We start from the raw sequence: 4,950 nt of genomic DNA, 5'->3' as shown, positions 1-4,950 counted from the left end.
GCCAACCTGACCACACGGCGCCAGCCCAGCCCAGCCCTGTGGGCCACGCAGGGGCAGCCCAGCCTGGCCCAGCCCTGTCTGACCTGGCTACATGGGGCCGAGTCAGCCAATTACCTTCTCAAAAGCCAGAAGCCAATAAAGTTTTCTCTGGTTTGTTAGTTTTTAAATGTGTTTTCCCACAGAGGCATGTTCAACTCTTTTAAGTGGTTTAACCGGATATCAATCTTCAAACCTAGCCAGATTTTTGGTTCTTCAAAACTAGCCAGCTCATTGCCTCCACCAGATTCCCCAGAGGGAACCACCTCCCCCAGCTGAAAACCAGACTTCCTTAAACCATGACCAGGCTAACAGACAGTTATGGGAAATTTGTGCAGAACTTCAGCATTTTGTTGGGGGGGGGGGAGGGAGGGGCAATACAGTGTTGTGAATGAGCCTTCCCACTGATAAAATATTCCACTTGCTGTTGCCAACAGTGGAAAATCTTTATTAAGAGAAAAATAATTTGGAACTACAGCTGCAATATCATGTGCTTTCTTTTCCTTTACTCCCACCTTCTTCCTGTCCTGTAGAAAAATCTTGACCACAAAAGGTTTACAAAGGCAGAACAGTAGCAACAATGAAAATATTTTAACATTTTAAGAAATACTCATACTGTTAATTTCTCTGATCTTTTTAAGCTACACTTGCCAGTCAATTATGAAATGGATAAACCTTACTCCACTTTAGAAACAAAGGTTATTTTTAGACCTCTTTCCTCCAGCTAAAAAGATAACCCCATTTTGTAACATTTCATCCAGAAAACCATTTCAACCAGACTGTGGATTACTGCACACAGCAACCCACGTGAAACCCAAAAAATGGCTGGACTGGCTTCAGCTTTTTTTTCTATCTTCAGCTGCAGGCAGTGTAAGATCTCAAGAGCATGCGTGGCTGAGATAGATCTCAAAAACATATCCTGCATAAATTATGCTAAGAGCAAGGATCAAAGAAAAATAAGAAGAGATCAGCTTAAAATGGGTGATCTCCAAAATATATAAGAACGCAGATGTTGCTAGATTATGTGGGTAAAACCTTATGGGCCTGGAAGTTCTGATTCACAGTTGTTCTTAAAGCTACTACAAAAAATATAAGTGACAAAGACCACCACATGATGAGAATATAATATAGGCTATGAAAAGAAAATCATCAATATTATCTGAATATGATCAATATGATCTGCTGTCTTGGTTTGAAAGGACAGGTGTCCTCTAAGGAAGGCAGGAGCTTCTCTTGAAATGGAAAATACAAACACCCTCCCTCCAAATTATTCTAATTTTGAAATTAAGGGGCTCTCAGGAAAAGATATGGGAGTAGAAATAACAGTTCCTTATCAGAAAAAAATAAAAATTAAAGGAAAAAATAAAAATAAAAATGCAGTAATACCAAACAACACCGACAGAGTTAGAATACGGCCTGTTGGGTAGGAGTCCAATTAAATGGTGGCTGCAGTCCTCCTGGAGTGACAGATGTGGTTCTGTTGAAGCAGTGACCCTGTAGAAGAAGGGTGTAGTTTTCTTCTAAATGTCCAGTGGTGGTGTAGATAGCCTTGGTCTTCCTCTGGGAATCCAGTGGAAAAGGCTGACTGATGTTCCAAATATCAGATTATATTCAGGTAGGAATGCCTGGCCCCTCCTCCCAGGTGGAGCATCTCACAACGGGATGATGCAATTTTATCAGTAATGCAGTGAGACTTAATGGCCCATTAACAGAAGATACTTTCCAGAGAGAGGACTGGCTGTGGAAGAGAGAAAAAAATTGCCCTACCTGGTTTTAACAGGTGGCCCAATTAACAGAAGATATCTGCCCCACCTCTAACAGATGGCAATAGAATACACACCTCTAGCCACATCTTGCATTTCAAACTTAAGACATATGCTTATATAATCAATATGTTATGACTGTAGCCTGCCTTAGTGTCTTGAAGCTTTCTTCATTTACCAAAACAAACTCTTCAGTATTACAACAATTTTCTTCACCCACCTTTTCTTTAAATAAATTTTATCTTCCTATACATTATTCCTGTCTCCCATTGTAGTTGTTCCCCCAGCCCTACCCCTTGTTTTAAAGCTAATTAAAAGGGTGAAGTTGTTTTTGAAATGCACCAATATTTACTTTGAGGTTCCTCTCTTCACATAGCATATGAAGTTTGTCACATTCAAATCATATACTCTAAAGATACTAGCATTTAATTTCACATTTTCCCATTAGAGCAGATAACTCTAATTTCCATTTACCCTTAGGAATTTTATGTTCCTTTCAAGTGGGCTAAGCTTATAAAATTGCAGAAATATCAGATGAAATAGCCAATAGTCATTGGCTTTGCTGGGAAAAACTGTAGAGTGAGGGATCAAATTTACTTTTTATTTAATTATTTATTGGCCATAATAAAGAAAAGTTGAAGCTTTTTAGAAACCTTAGGAGCACTAAGGTCAAAAGTATACAGTTTAAACGTTAATTTTAAATTAAATAATGACAGATCAAATTCTGGTGTCATTAAGTTGGTGCTTCTGAGGTAAACAAATAGGGAACTCGGGTTCTACAGACAATTTTCTGAAACACCATATAACAGCTGTGAACATTAAACATTCCACAGAGGTCTTGGCCTTGTGTATTTTTTATTTTTAAGTTAGTAGGAACTTACCTTAAGAGATTTGTGCTAAAATTCCTCCCCTCTCCCTGAGTTCTTACTAAGATACCAATATTCCTTCAAAGGATGTCAATTTTACCGTCTCTCTCAGCTCCAGAGTGGGTATGTTCAGCCAGAATGCTTATGTACCAGTTGCGTAATGCCTACTGATTACAGGGGCTTCTTTTGTATCTCTATATGCTCCAGTAAGTCTTTAATCATCATTCCCTTTCATGGCTGTGCTGTTGTTATGCACATAACTTCCATGGTGCACATCGTTTCCATAACTGACTAGCTAAGCTCTGCACTGAAACATTAATGCATATCTTGAAGAATTGTTTTAGAGTACATTTTACTAATCCAGTGGAACTTGCTGTTTACTGTGTGCACCTTTTATCTAGAGAATAGGGGCTGACAATCGCGAGCTTCCTCTGCCACAGATGGGCTGCAGTCCACATTTCTTTTTTCACTCTCCTCCTTTCTAGGACAGTACACTCTGTGTCACTCATATCCAGGTCAACATCCACCCATTTCTGAGGGGTCACTAAACAGACTTCTCTGCTTCAATTAACACAGTCTCACTTGGACATCCTCACAAACAAGACTGACAGACAAATGAACTTTTACAGCAAGAGCCTGGGTCCCAACCTAACTCAGCCTTGCTTAGGCAATTTGTACTCTCTCTTCCTTAGAGTTCACCAGAGCTGTAAGTTATTAATCTGCTTTAGGGACAACAACAGACCATGCCATTTGGTCCTATAACCTGCATATCCTGCTTTAAATTGGGAGATAATTAGCAGTTAATTACTTAGGAGAATAGTATGGTTTTCTGGTTTGTTTTCTGCTGCTTCTTGGTGAGTCTAAACCACACATACAAAAGATTCAAAGCTATCTTAAAACAGTCCCTCAGAAGACAATCTGATTTGCTGGATCAGTCCTCAAGAAAACATGTAAGTGTACAAACACCACACAGAGAGCAAATAGCTACATGATGGAAATCTCCTTCAATTTGATGACCATCTTTTCCTTTTCTCAAAGACTTCCCATGTTATAACACTGACATGAGTAGATGGGTATGCCTGTTGCCATAATTAATGATCTTGTGGTTAATCAACCAATGTCTATTGCCTTAATTAACTAGAAGATGGTTTAGTTATGTTGAACTTACAGTGTGTGTATATATATATATATATATGTGTGTGTGTGTGTGTGTGTACATATATATAAACATAAATATTAGATAGATAGCTAGACAGATAGATAAATAGATAGATACATAGATATGTCTCATAATACACCTATGTAAGCACATTACAGGATCTTAATTCACAAGGATCACTCAGTGGAAATCAGACTGACACAAACACTCCTACTGCGCTGCACTCTTTGCCATATAGAGCCAACTGCAATGCCACTAGCCCAAGCAGGATACAAATTCTAGCTTTCTAGTTTGTCAATTCAAATTCAATTTCAAGCTTTCTAGTTTGTCTGCCAGGACTGTAACAAGAGACGCACTTTGCACATTATGAAGATGCTCATATATTATTACTGGTCTTAGTACTTCCTGAAAAATAGAGTACATAAAACCACCTGCAACATAATAATATAAAATTAAATATGCATATATTTACACACACAGTATGCCCAAACAATTTGTCATGTCGATATGAATCTTAATATAAAAATGTATTTTGACTTGCCATAAGCAATGAATTTGATTAAATACAGAGGGCTTTTTCAATTGAGTAACTCCAACTAACCCAGAAGTGAGATATTAAGTGGATCACTAGCCAACCACAAGCACAGTCACAAACAAGCAGGTGAATTTCCAAGGAAAATATCAAACCTCTTAAAGAAGAAAAATTGCTCCAATTGTCTTCAAATCTTGATCTATGGTCTGTAAGCATGTGAAAGCGCTTGATTAAACACAGATACTGCAATTTGATGAGAACATAGTTTCTATCATTAACCTGCTCAACGAAATGGTTCAGGACTTATTTACTGTAAGCCAATTAACAACTGAATGAAACACATGTTAACACAATTTACATTTAAAGATGTATAATACCTTACAAATAAGACAAGAAGATTAATTATATTCTTTATTACACTCAGCTTGCACATAATACCATGGTAAGTGTTTCTCTGCTCATAATAGTTAACAGCACATACCAATATAATCTGGCACCTCTGGCTAACATTTATACATGGTTTAAAGTAAGAAAATATCAAAGGAAGAAAGCAAAACTCAAATGTAGTCAAAGCATCAAGGAAAAAGGTTTTCA

General features: G+C 37.8%; 1 long non-coding RNA gene across 1 annotated transcript; it reads right to left on the bottom strand.

Annotated features, from left to right (window-relative positions):
* Nucleotides 1-461: 461 nt before the first annotated feature.
* On the bottom strand, nucleotides 462-4,561 carry LOC128796526 (uncharacterized). Its single transcript, XR_008433831.1, has 2 exons — nucleotides 4,512-4,561; nucleotides 462-1,774 (listed from the first exon to the last, which is right to left on the bottom strand). It is a non-coding gene; the product is annotated as an uncharacterized LOC128796526 (long non-coding RNA).
* Nucleotides 4,562-4,950: the final 389 nt, after the last annotated feature.

Source organism: Vidua chalybeata, chromosome 1 (assembly GCF_026979565.1).
Source record: "Vidua chalybeata isolate OUT-0048 chromosome 1, bVidCha1 merged haplotype, whole genome shotgun sequence".
Classification (NCBI taxonomy): domain Eukaryota; kingdom Metazoa; phylum Chordata; class Aves; order Passeriformes; family Viduidae; genus Vidua; species Vidua chalybeata.
Note: the sequence above shows the minus strand (reverse complement) of the source record. Positions and strands in the feature narration are given on the sequence as shown.